This window comes from Vicugna pacos, chromosome 12 (genome assembly GCF_048564905.1).
Source record: "Vicugna pacos chromosome 12, VicPac4, whole genome shotgun sequence".
NCBI classification, from domain to species: domain Eukaryota; kingdom Metazoa; phylum Chordata; class Mammalia; order Artiodactyla; family Camelidae; genus Vicugna; species Vicugna pacos.
Window position 1 is genome coordinate 15,561,398 of NC_132998.1, and position 14,508 is coordinate 15,575,905.

Sequence of the window (14,508 nt, forward strand, 5' to 3'; positions counted from 1 at the left end):
TTTCCAGCAGGAGGTACAGACACTGTTACAATTTGTGCTGCTTCCTACATGTGTGTCCTAGGAGAGGGTAGATGGCTCAGAAAAATCCCCAAAGCAGAAGGTTAGGGTTGGGGAACAGAGCACAGAAGTTTTGATGGTGACCGGTAGCAAGAAACACATTGCTCATCTTTAGCCTTTATTTTTTTTCGGGTGGTGATGTTTTTATTTGACAAAAAATGTTTTGATGTATTACAAAAATGACCAGGATGTGTACCGCAGCCCTTCCCGCACAGCCCATGTGACTCAGGGTAGGGCGGCGGGCGGGCGGGCGGCTCTGCATAGGAGGCCGGGCCTGAGGGCAGGGGTCTGGGCTTGGCCAACGCCTTCCACGCTCAGCCGCCCCCACGCGCCACCATTATGAACAGTATCCTCAGGTCAGGTTTCCCAACATCGGGCATCCGCCCTGCCCCGCCGCTGAGGCCCTCCATAGGACAAATGGTGCTGGAAAATTTCTTCTACCCAGCTAGCCAGGAAGAGAGTGAAAATACGGATAGAATTAAGAGCTGTGCAAAGTAATACAATGGATAGCATTCTATTTTATTCTCCTCCCCTCCCCTCTCCTCTCTTCTAGTACGGTACTGGTTCCAAAGCCCTAAATTAATGCGTTATGACCGTAAGTTGAAAAACAATCATGCAGGCTATTAGTTTTCTTTCTTTAAGAAAAAATATTTTGTCTTATTTTGGGGAAGTGGTAGTTGGGTTTACCTACTTATTTAATTTTGGAGGAGGGACTGGGAATTGAACCCAGGATCTCATGCATGCTAAGTATGCGCTCTACCACTTGAGCTATACATTCTCCCCCAGGCTAGTAGTTTTTGAAGTAAATTCTTGCAATTCTCTGATGAGGTATCTCAGGGCTGCCTGAGGTGGGGGTGAGGGTGAAGAGGTAAAAGAAGAGGATATGGGAGAAACAGTGGGTTAAACTCCCCCAACCCCCAATCAGAGGAACTCCATTACACGTTTTTTAAAATGTATTGGGATCCTGTGTAACCTTTTATCTTTTAGAAACATTGAAAACCACTGATTTAGCACATTTTACAGATGAGAAATTCAAATCTGAGGTTAGGAGACATTCAAGTCATGCCAGTAATTAGTGACAGAGCCCTACCCTGAATTTTTTTTTTTTGTCCCATCAGTCTTTTGTCTTTGATTTTCGTATGTATATGTATTTGGTAAAATGCCAGATGGTTTAGAAGGGCTTAAGAAGAAAATCAAGAATCTTCCACCCCACTGTCTACTTCTGTATTTAGACTTTCGTAGCTACTTCCATAACTCAGATATCATGTTGTGTCTCTCCCCACCTTAATTTACTACTTTTAGACAACCCTGCTGATCCCTAAAATGAAGGATAAGGGCTTAGCTCACTTTTCTCATCGCCCATCTCCTCTTTCCTTCCCCTCCCCCTGTGTTTTCTAGTTACTATTTTTAGTTCTCCGATTGATTACCTATGCTGTTTTAAGTAAAAAAAAGTAGCCCTCTATTTCTTTTCAGATCCTAATCTCCCCACCCCATGCTATTGATTTTTGTAACGCACCACTTCCAGCACCTCTAAAAACAACCCCAATCCTGAGAAATTTTAGTTGACAGTAAGATGAATTAAAGTGTGTTATGGCTTCTACCAGAAACTAGAGAAAATTTGTACTGTATGATTAGAGATGTAAAGTCAATAAACAAAGTTTGATACAGGTGGCTCCCCAAGAGAATTACCGTTAACACTCAAAAACACGCACAATTGCTATCTGGTCCCTTGGAAGAGAAAACAGATACTCTGCCTGTTTCTACCCTTGTCAAGCCTAGCTTTGTATCCTCTGTTCAGCAACAAAGGCAAAACTCAAACTGGTGAATGAAAATTCTGATATGCCAGGTCTAGGCTCAAAGAAGCAAGAGCTTTCTCATGATCAGCTCTTCACCCATGGTTGGGGCTGCCATGGAAGCGAGTGAGTTCCCCATCACTGTAAGTGCCCAAGCCCAGGATAGAGGATCACTTGTCAAGGTTTTTGCAGAAGGGCGAATGGCCTTTAAATTGTTTTCCACCCTGAGATTTTGTGATTCTGTGAAATTCATGGTAGTATCTCACAAGGTGAGGGGGGTGTTGTGCTGGGTCATGCATTCTCAGTGATGGCAATATCACCCCCAATAGGACAAAACTGGTTTTGGGGGAGTGTGTGAAAAAAAACTTAGATATTACAATGATTTCTGGCCCACCAAAGGCCACATAAACAGGTACACAGTTTATCTGTGGTATTAAAAGTTTATGGCAGTTAATAAACAAACTTATGGTTACTGGGGGGAAAAGGGGTGAGAAGGGATAAACTGGGAGTTCCAGATTTGCAAATATTAACTACTATATATAAGATAGATAAACAACAAGTTTCTACTGTATCAATATCAATAAATTCAGTATCTTATAGTAACCTATAAAGAATATAAAAATGGATATATGTATGTACATGTATGACTGAAACATGCTCTACGTCAGAAGTTGACACATTATAAACTGACTATACTTCAATTAAAAACAAAAATTTATGGGGGAAGATATAGCTTAAGTGGTAGAGCAAATGCTTAGTGTGCACGAGTTCCTGGGTTCAATCCCCAGTACCTCCTCTAAAAATAAGTAAACCTAATTACCACCCCCCAAAAAAAACCAACAAACAAAAACAAAAATTTAAACTCAGAAGTTTGATTCTAGGACCATTGGCATGAGGATCACCCAAAAGCTTGTTATAAATGCAGAATCTCAGCCTCCATCCCAGACTTACTGAATCAGAATCTGTATTTTAACAAGATGCCCAGATGATTTGCAGGTGCGTTAAAATTTGAGACAAAGTCGATTAAATGAAATAACGCTTGTGGAAGAGTTTATCATAGCGCCTGACAATGAATGTTATTACTACTAATTTTTTTCTCCCACGTGACACCATCAACTCCAAGCCAGGACATTGCTCTATTCATTTTTACATCCCCAGCACCCAAAGCAGTGCCTGGCAAACTTATATGTGGATTGAAAAGAAAGTCTGTTAGATGAACAGATAAATGAGAAACCGAGCGGGAGGGAAGATGATGTTTTCTTTCTGAATATGGCCAGAGAAGGCTTTTCTGCCCAGAGTCCTGTTAGCTGACTCAATGTGTAAATAAAGACCTTCTCTCTTGGAGGCTTTCCACTTTCTGGTTTTGAGGGCATGCACATTTAATTAAGAAACTTACCGAGCGCCTTCTTTGGGTTGTCTTGTGTTATGTCAAAGAAGACAACAGTAAGACACCTCCCCACCCGCTGCCACCGCGTGTGTGTTTGTGTATTCTATCACAAATCTCTTGCAAGACACTCATTTCAACCTTATCTTGGCTTGAAAGATAAGGAGTGAACCGAAACATATGGGCTTTGTTGGCACACTGGGGCTGAGTTATGAATACTGTCACAGACACAGGAACCAAAAGATTCAGACGAGGAAAACAAGCTTTAATGAAAGGTTCCAGAATTTCAACACCTTTTTCTCTCCCCTCCCCACCCTCCACGCCCCCCTCTTCCTCCAAAATAAGCCTTCCTGCTGCGAATAGCCTTCAAGTTCCGGGAACATATCCTCAAAGTCACATTCCTTTTTTGTCAGTTTGGATGATCCCACACATGTGCTGCTTTTGTATTTGCTGTTTGCAGATAATTCTTTCCTAGAATAGGTAAGCCGTCTGTTAACAAGCTATCCTCAGTCCTCCGTGCGAGCTCTTCACTCCTTAGCCATGATGCCTGCCAGAGTGGGAGGGAACCGGATTCCTCGCCCTCCCTCTCTCTCCCTGTTTGAAGTCTTGCATTCCTGGAAATCATCCAATTTTTTTTTTTTTTTGTACAAAAGAACTTTCTCTTTTGAGTCATCTATTTGAAGCGATGTTTTCTCCTCAGGTGCATAGTTACAGCAACATTTTACTGTTGATTAAGTATGATTGATTTTTCCCTTTCTGAGGTCATTTTAGATCTCACTGAGGGATTAAGGAGGGGCGGGGCAACTTTCAGAGAGGAACACGGAAACAGATACCCAGAAGCCCTGGTAAGGGCCATGATAGCGCGGGGCGCTGGTGATTCAGGGCGCCAGCCTTCCCTCTGAGTCAGCGAGATTAACTTTGTAGTTCTGTAACATCTTTCATCTAGGAAGCTGAGGGCTTTCCACAGATGAGGTCAGTTGCTAAGAGGCAAGTATGATGAATGTTTACTTTATTCATTGTACTTGGAGACAGCACAGGGGATGCTGTTACTGCCCAGGTGGGCACACAGTGGCTTAGCGCTCCTGGGAGGTGCTGTCACCTTGCCTCTCAGCCTGCGTCCTGCATGGTGGAGAGATGTGGATTTTGGAATTGGTTCCAGTTTAGGATTGGAATCTATGCCTGGATGTCTCCCCAGTTCAACAGGTGTCCCCAGCATTCCTGTTCCTTCTCCAGATTCACTGTCTAGGTCACTGGCATCACTACACGCCCAAATGCTCAAGTCACCTGGAGTTTTAGCCTCTAGCACGGTACCTGGCATATGGGAGATGCTACTAAATGCTATAGAATAAATACATAGTAAACTTCTCACCTCCTCTGTCTCCCTTAGCCCCCACAAAGAAGCAGACATGGGCATTCATTTGCCCAACAAGGATTTACTGAGCCAGGTGCTGTACAAGATCTGGGGATACAGCAGTTATCAAAAGCAGACAAAAATCCCTGTCTTCATGATGTTTCTATTCTAGTAAGAGTAGACAGAAAATAAATGAGTAAAATACATAGTGTTTTAATGGTGATAAGTGCCATGGGGAAAAAGGAAGTAGGAAAAGGGGTAAGGATGTGTTGGGGACAGTGCTCAGTTTTAAATAGGGAAGGCAGGGAAGGCTTCGCTGAGAAAATGCCATTTGACTCAACACCTAGAGGAGTAAGGAAGTTAGCCAGGCAGATACTGGGGCGGAGTCGGGGAGAGGCAGGGATAAACATGCTTGGCAGTGAGAGCAGGAAGGACAAGTGCTCTGAATGGAAGCCTGCTTATCACATTCAAGAGATAGAAAGGAGGTCAGCGTAGCTGGAGTGGAGGGAGGAAGGGGAGGAGGAGGAGATGAGGTCAGAGAAGGAAGGGGGCAGACTGTGGCAGGACACAAGCAACTTTAACGTCTCTGACTTTTGCTTGGAGATGGAAAGTCATTGGGAGATTTTGAATGGGGTGACCCGATCTGACTTATGTTTAAAACAGGGCCATGCTGTTGTTTTGAGAATAGACTGGGAGAGAGTGGGGGAGGTGGCAGTGTGGGGAATGAGGCAGAAGCAGGGAGATCAATTGGGAGGTTTTTGAAAGAAATGGTGTTTGTTGGGACAGGATGGTAGCAGTTGAGATGGGGAGAAGTGGAGATATGCTCTGAGCTTATTTCTAAGGCAGAGCAACCAGACAGGCTGACAGATTGCATCTGGGGTGTGTGTGTGTGTGAGTGAGGGAGTGAGTGAATGCTATGGTTAATACAGAATGCCATTAACCTCTGAACTAAGCGGGGATATATTATTTTCCCTGTGAGACTGCGGTATCATCCTTAAAGTTTCCTAAGTCTTCATATTTTCGCTCATGGCGGTTTGAGGGGAGTTCTTACATTTCTCTAACCTTGTTCCCTAACCTTTGTCTAGGCCCTCTCTCATTCCACCTTCCATGTTGGAGACATCTGAAAAACCAAGGCACGAATCTGGTTTCCATCACTAGAACCATCCCCAACTTTGAAGGGATTTAAACCCAAATGGCATGTCTTTTAATATTTAGAGCATTAAGCCCTAATCCATCCTCTTTAATGGTCTCACTGTATTTCTTAAGCTGCAAAGAAAAAGGCCCGATCCTTTACTCAGCTGCAACAAATTAATAAGTAATTTCAATCAAATAAAATCATTTTCTTCTGAAATTCCCTCCACATTCTCCAATGCCTTGGACTTTAATAAAATTGTTTAAATGTGTGTGAGATCTTAAAATATCTGAGCTTTGGAATTCAAGATGACCCATGATATATTTTGGTGGTATCTTACAACCCTGTCAACAGACGGATTCTCTCTAACAGAAAACTAAACTTTAAAACAATGTAATAGGAATGACTCTTTAAATCCAAGAAAACGGTACAAGAGATATAAAGGGGCCACCGATCAGGCAAGATTGGAAACACTGAATATGAGTCACAGCAGTTTTAAAAGTGTAATTTGAAGAAGAGAAACAAGACAAAACAAACAAAACAAAACAGAGAGAGTTGCGGATCCTTTCTTATAAAGGCCAAAAGCCAGTTCTGCAACCGCTCCGACACAGAGCGACGGCGACGGCTTGGAAACAAAGCCCGGGAGCCTGGCGGACCGCTCCGCTCGCGCATGCGCACACACTCACGCATTTAAGTGAAGTGCTAATAGTATCAGCCGTCATCATTACCCCGCACCTGACGGAGTCTTGAAATCCTCAGTGGTGCTCCCGGTCCCTGTAAGCCACAGGCAGGCTATTTTACTCCCTCAGAGAGAGTGGCTGCCTGGCAGATGTTAAGTAACCCCCTGTTTTATTCTATAATTAACAGAACCACAGTAAATATCACTTCCAAGTACCTCGGGAAGAAAGACAGTTTTGAAGCAATTCTCCCCCCCTCCCCACCCCTCCACACTCACCGTGTTCGTTCAGGAAAGCCGTGCTGTATTATATCTTGCCTTTTCTTTCTAACATAGTAAGTGCTAATTACACCCCTTGGGTACGCCTTGGCTGCTGTGTTAAACACATCTAGAGTTGTTTTCTTATTACCATGAAAGGAAAAATATTTGATATGAAAGACGACCTGGGAAGGCTCTGAGGGGCATTGGAATAAACCTCCATAATTTACAGACGAAGCAATTCAAGGAGGTTGAAAGATGGAATTGTGCTCAGAAAGGGATGCAGTGAAGTCCCTATTGTGTGAGTTTGTTTAAATGAGGACATGAAATCAATATGAGGGAAAGAAAAATGCCCCTGGAAGTGTGTGTGGGTGTGTGTAGGGGAGGTGGGGCCCCCACGCCTTCCCAATCCACACTCCTCCAGCTCCTTTGACAATCAACCCACATTCCTCTGAGTTGCTACTTCTGAAGTGAGTTAGCGTTTCAGTCTACTCACCCAGGTGTATAGAAATAAACTATTTATCATTTGTCTATAACCCAACTAAAAGTTAATCTCAACAACTCAGCCCCTCTCCCTGGGCGGCCTTTGGGGTGTTGCTGTGCTGGCCGCCGACAGTTACTTGGTCTTTGTCAACCACACCCTTGGGTATCCATCGAGGAGAACACCCTTGTTCTCTTCCAGCCTCATAGTGGGTCCACGCAGGTCACTGCTGCGGCTCCCTGGGCCATGTCTGCACTGCTCTGGGGCACCTGAGGGACATTCTCAGACTGTCTTGCATGCTCGCACTTAGCTACCCCTGCAGACCTCTATTCTGTTGCCCATCAGGCTGACATGGGAAAACTCTGGGTTCCATGTGGGAAAGGCATGCTTGGAGTCTCAGAGTCTGTCTGGAGCTGGTGTATTGCCATGTGCCTCAACTCTACCAATGTCTGGGCTCAGTAAAGTGGCAGGAGGTGGAAGCATGTCTGGACCCAGGGTTCAGGGCCTCTTTCTTAGGAGTAGAATACAGTCCCCACCTGTATTGCTCTCTCCAGACAGCCCCCAACCCCTGCCTTACTTTGAAATCATTATGTACTCTTCTAAATCTTTTTTTTTTGCATTCTTTTTTAAAAATTATTTAAAAAATTTTCTTGAAGTATAGTCAGTTTACAATGTGTCAATTTCTGGTGAACAGCATGTTTCAGTCATACATATACACACATTCCTTTTCATATTCTTTTTCATTATAGGTTACTACAAGATATTGAATATAGTTCCTTGTGCTATACAGTAGAAACTTACTGTGTATCTGTTTTATAGCAGTATCTGCAAATCTCGAACTCCCAATTTATCCCTTACCACTAAATCTTTTGTCTTATGCCCTGAGTTTACTCAGAGCATAGATTTATACAACGTAAAAAAACAGCATCTGAAGCTCAAAAGCTTTGGCTTTTGGCTGAATCTTATCATCCCTGAGGGAATAAATGCTGCTCACCAAATGTGAGAAAAATAGTGAGGGATACTAGGAAATGAAGCGGGTTGGTAAGAGCAGGAATCTGTAAAAATCCCCAAATGTTGTCCCATCCCATTTTTCTTTTAAAAATCATTTCCTTTCCATCCTACCCAGACTTGAATTCATTGAAGGCACACATGGGCATCTGTAGCCCTGACACAATGTTCGTCTGTGGAGGGCAAACGCTTTCTTCGACTCCATAGTTCTGGGCAGGTTTGGCTGCTCGCCTCTCCACTCACAGACAGGAACATCCCTTTTCTCAGAACATAATCACCAACTCCTCTGTGTTTGCATCTCTGCTTGCATCATATTCTCCGTGGGGCCTTCCTGGACTGAATTCACCCAGGTTCACCCCAGGAAGCTTGATTTTCCCTCAGACTGCTCGCCCTCCCCACCTGGGGACAAGTTCAGCGCTATCTCTGTCCCTTTGTTCTCATGAGAGCAGCAGTTTCTCTTTGGGGAACTGGGATACTAGCAATGACATGTATCACCTGAAAAAAAAAAAGGCACAACCTAAATGTCTGGAAAGCCTTCACAGAGCTTATAATCAGAAAGGGAGAGACATTTAAAAAAAATCGTAAATATCGATTGTTTTAAAATGTATAAGGGCCTAATCATTAAAAAGTAATGAATTTTGGAGAGAGTGGAGAAAAAGGAATCCTCCTGCACTGTTAGTGGGAAGGTAAATTAGTTCAGCCACTATGAAGGACAGTATGGAGGTTCCTTAAAAAACTGAAATTAGAGTTACCATATATTGAGCAATCCCACTCCTGGGCATGTATCCTGAAAAAACTCTAATTCAAAAAGATACATATAAACCCAATGTTCATAGCAGCACTATTTACAATAGCAAAGACATGGAAACACCCTCTATGTCCACGGACAGATGAATGGATAAAAACGTTGTGGTATAAATACACAATGGACTATTACTTAGTCATAAAAAAGAATGAAATAATGCCATTTGCAGCAACATGGATGGACCTGGAGATCATCATACTAAGTGAAGTAAATCAAAGACAAATATCATGATATCACTTTTATGTGGAACCTAAAAGAAAAATATAAATTTTATTTATAAACCAGAAACAGACTCATGGACATAGAAAACAAAGTATGGTTACTAAAGGAGAAAGAGCGAGGAGGGTTAAATTAGGAGCTTGGGGTTAGCAGATACACACTACTATATATAAAATAGATAAACAACAAAGACTTACTGTACAGCACAATTTCTTGTAATAACATAATGGAGAAGAATCTGAAAAAAATATGTATGCATATGTATAACTGAATTGCTTTGCTGTACACCTGAAACTAACATTGTAAATCAACTAGATGTCAATAAAAAATAAAATTGAAAAAAATGTGTAAGGGCCTAGAAGGAACATCGTAGAGAGTTATGGGAACATATGACAAGTGGGCCTCGTCTAGTTGGGGGTGGGGGGGTGGCGGCAGCTGGGGGGTGTTGGGGAAGGGTGGGAGGAATTTCTTGAGGAAGGGATGGTTAAGATGAGGTCTGTAGGCACTAGCTAAGTGGAAAGAGCATGTGGCTAGGATTCCAGCATTTACAAAGACCCTGAGGCACGAGGGAACCTGGTCCTTGAAGGATGTGGTCAGGCAGGGGAGGAAGGTGGGCCAGATGGAGTTGTCTCTGGGACTCTGCAGGGCACTAGGATTTTATTCTCAGGGCCATGAGGACCAATGATGGGTTTTAACAGGGGAAGAGTCTTGTGGGTGCTGTGTGGGGAAGGGGCACTGGTGGGTGTGAGCCGTCACTTAGGAGGCCATCACAGGAGTCCAGGCGGGCTTGGATTTCAAAGGTGAAAATGGTTTGGAAGCTGCAAAGAGCTGCTTTTAATCATTATATGTGTATTTTATCTGTCAAGGTCTTGGGCAGGAAAGAGATCACACAATGGAACGGGGTAATTCGAACAGTGTTCAGTGAAGGTTGTGGCAGGACTGGGGAAACTGGGCGAGTGCGGTACCTGGGGGCTGGTTCCACCATAGGACTGAAAGGGCAGGTGAGGGGACGGTTACTGAGACTCGGAGGCACCGCTGGACAGGACTGTGGCTATCAGTAGGGAGATGCAGCCAGCCCACAGCGCCCTGCAGGCTGGGGTGAGAGGAGTCACCATCCCCACTTTACTGTCCGCCCGTCCTCCAGCATCTGGCCTCGTCGTTCTGCACTGGCGGAACCCAACGGGACTCGGGGGGCGGAGCCTGCAGATGCTGCCTGCGGCGGACAGGCTCCCAGGGGCACAGAGGGAGGCGGAGGAGGGCGGAGAGTAGATCTCAGGGGCAAAAAAAGTCTTGCAACGCCGTGTGAATTATGCATATTCCCCCCTCTAATCTCACACTCCTTCCTCCGCCGCTGCCGCCGCCGCCACCACCAACAAAATGATAAATTCTTTGTAGGTGGAGATGAATTTTCTCTTTCTTATTGCGTTACCCTGGTGAGATGCGGCAGTGCTCACCACTTGGAACAATAGGACATTTTCCCTTTGATTTCTCTCGTTTTCTATGTATAATAACATTTGGTTTAATAAAATCCTGTGAAAGTCTTTTTCGCAAAATCCCCAAGCCCCTGGCAAGGGTATAAAGAAGTTTTTATGAGATGGGAGCTCGGTTCCTCCGCTTCTCGGATTTCCACTGGAGGCTGTTCTGCTAGAGCGACTCTCTCTGCCCCTTGCTCACCTGTCCTTGCGTGGGATGGGTGCGGTACCCGAAGCGGACGACAGCCTTAGGCCCGCGGTTCACGGGTGGGAAGGATTAACTTATTAAATGGCTGTGAGCATTAGAGATTCGGTTTCTTCCTCCTCTTTGCCCTGGAACAGTGCAAGGTTGCAACCCCGAGTAGTTGCTCTATAGTCCAAGCCTTCGCTGGGGCACGAGTCCTAACACCTAGGGGGCTGGGAAGGGGATACGGAGCAAAGAGCTTGAGTGAGCCTGTTTGATTACGGTTCATTTGATTCCTCTAATGCAGTCCTGTGGTGGCAGGGCTGACACTTCCATCTCGACCAATGCCCGAGTCCGTCTTCCAAATTAGTTCTAAACGTGAGTGGGAAAGGGGGATTTTATGTCTTGGACCCTCGAAAATCTCAGTGCCCTGCTAGCCAGAAAGAGGCGGGAGCACTGTGGCAGGTCCAGGTCTGTTGTAGGTAACACAGAGAGAGCTCAGGCTCTTGGAGACTGGAGGCACTGCTTGGTGAGAAGTAACATCTGGGCTGTAAAACCTCAGTCGCTATGGAATGGAGAAGACTTGGGAATTTGGGCTTATGACTCAGACAGACCTGTGTTTGAGCTTTGGCTCTCATTCTCTCACTGTGGGTCTTTGGCAATTCCTTAAGCTCTTTGGACCTCAATTATCTCACCTGTGAAATGGGAATAATGAATACTATCTGTGTTGCAGAGCTATCATTAGGATTAAATATGACAATGTGAAGTTCCTGGAAGATAATAATAACAATAAATTTTAGCTTTTTTTTTATTGTTGTCACAATTTAAGTTATTTTTCTAAGACAGTTATAATTCTCAAAAAGGCTAAAAGGGCCCAGTATTCTCTCTCATGTTGACTAAAGTGCAGGGTACGAAGTTCTCTGACACAGAGAAAGAATGTTCTGGAACACATACCTAAGACTTAGCATACTTTTACCTCTGGTAATGAGATCTCTGACCACAAGGTCAAATAATTGAAATACATCTCCTTTGTTACTAGAAGAGTTACTGGAATTGAAATACTGTCTATTGTGCTGCTCAACTTTCGATATGTGTTAAGCAAATAATAGCTTCTCTGATTTCCACACGTATGTGTCTTGAATGGAACTTTGAACAAACCTTTAACACATTGTCTAATTTAGCTGCTCTCTCAATTATGTGTCTTGTTATGCCTAGATTTGCACCTGGATATAAGTGATTGAGAGTTGACTAGACTGTTGGTTTGATCTACATATTTGGAAACAATCAATTTGTAAAGTTTTACTTGTACAACAGTTACTAACCTTTGGTAGAAAGTTCCTAACCTGTTTGTAAAGTGATTAGAAAGCAGCTCTCAAGAGGCAACAGGATGAAAGTGAAGGCAAAAGCATTCCTTTAATTGTTGAATCAGTTACAGGCAAGATTTCCTTCTATTCAATAGACAATTGATTGCAGTTTATAATCTATATGCTGATGCAGGCAAGGTTAATGTAAATTTTAATGAAAATAAAATGATAAATAACAGTACTGGTGCCTGAGGAGCTAATGCTTCCTGGATTGTATTTACTGAGCTTCAGGAATTTCAAAACCAGAGGATGGTTAGAAAAAAATCATAAAACATAATGATGCCAAATGAAGGCCATTCACTGTTTGATTCCAGCCCAGTGGATTTTTTTTTTAAGCAACAAGAAAGCCTTATAGAACACAAAGTCAGAAACAAGATATATAGGAGAATAAATGAATGAGTTGTGTTAGGTGAAAAATATACTTGGTAACTGAACCATCCTTTTTATTGTTCCTATAAAGGCCATATGGAAGGTCTGATCCTGCCCTCCAGAAGTTTGGAAAAGTTTGAAAAGTTTCCTTTCTTTTATCAATCTCCAAGCTCACTGCGCCTAGAAAAGTGGTTTGCACAGAGTAGCCATAAAGTAAATATTCGTGGATTTGATAGATTCAAGCACATTCTCGAGGAGGCTGATCTTTCATTACTAGTGAAATAAAAATGGTATTGGAAGGTAGGTCAAATTTGACCTGCTCATGTGCTCTTAGCTGTAGTTTCTGTTTGTATACATTTAGTCAATGAACAGAGATCCAATATATAAATCTGCATGTCTCACTTGTTCGCAGTTCCTTTGGAACTACACAACATTCCAAAGAAGCTTCAGGGCAGCGCTGGGAAATTTGCTTCAAAGGCTACCTTTAGGATCAATCAGTACTTAAAGATGATGATTAGGAAGTCATTAAAAGTGTTGCCTAAAATATGATGGGTTACATTTTACTATCTGTGGAAAGCTTTGCTTTTCTGTACCTGGTGGACTCCAAGTCATCAAGATTCCGTGGAAATAACTCCTTTCTGAAGTTCTATCAGACTCCCTGCCAAAGCTCCCCCATGGGGTCCCAATAACACTCTGTAGTTCACCGTACATATGGTGCCATGATTATCTTCTTAGATTATTATGATATTGTTTTGAAATTGTCATCCAAATCAAGCTCCTGATAGTCACCTTGATATTGGCAACTCCTGGTCTTTGACTTCATGCCTGGTAACCGGTTAATCAGGAATCAGTCATGCCCTCGCAACTGATCTGTAAGGATTAGACAAACAAGTGAATAACAATGTAGACTCAAACTCAATTCTTACAGATGTACTTATACAATACTCTACTATATGCATCTGAGAAATACTTTACTGGAGTGAATGGCTCCCTCCTGAGTTCAGTTTGGAAAACTATATTGAAGCGACTTTTCTGGTTTTACAGGCTCAGGAATGTTAATAAGCAATAATTTCCTTAAGCTGTGGGTGGACTGGGTCTGTACGGGAGGTGCGGAGCCTAGTCAACTCCCGTTGCCCCAAATTGGATATTTGAATTTAGGAAGCAAAAAGTTGGAACCATACCATTTTTGCGTCTCTCGGTCCTGAAACTCCGGAGGCCACCTATTTTGGGTAGTTGAAGATTCTAATTAGAAAATATATTTGCTAACTTCTTGCTCGATATACACATCTCTATTAAAGGCACTTACCCTGCAGTTACTTATTTGCCTCTGTGTCTTCAGTCCAGACGAGACTGTAGAACACTTGAGGGCATGGCCTCTGTCTCATTTATTTTTATTTTTCTGTTGCCGGATGCAATGAGTGATATAGAGTATATAATCAATAAACAGTTTTTGATGGAAATGAATCAGGGCAAAGAAATTGAGAATAACTCCCTTTCTTTGTCCACTAACCCTGCACTGGGTTTTTCTATACTCACTTGGAATTTGCAGTTTTGGCTCTGAGTCTCTCATCCAAAGTCAGGCTTTTAAACACAAACATTTAAAGTCACACAAAAACAATTCAGTCTTTTGAGAAATAGTTGAGTGCTTCGTATGTGCCAGGTGCTTTGAGTACAGATCTGGATGAGACATGGCCCTGACCTCAGTGAGCTCACCAGATCATTAAATAGCACATAAAAGCAGTCATTAGTTAATAGTCATCCAAGCTAATGGTTTTACTCAGAATCCAGCTATCACTAAGCTCTTGGGCACTCTGAGAAATTACTGGGATGGAACATATATTTGTGTAAACCGTGACTTAAAGGGACTAAAGTGCCATAATCTTTTCCCGTAATGGGTCTGTTTTCCAGAAACAGTGTCAAGTCTCATGGTTACAAATATTGAAAGTTCTACCAAG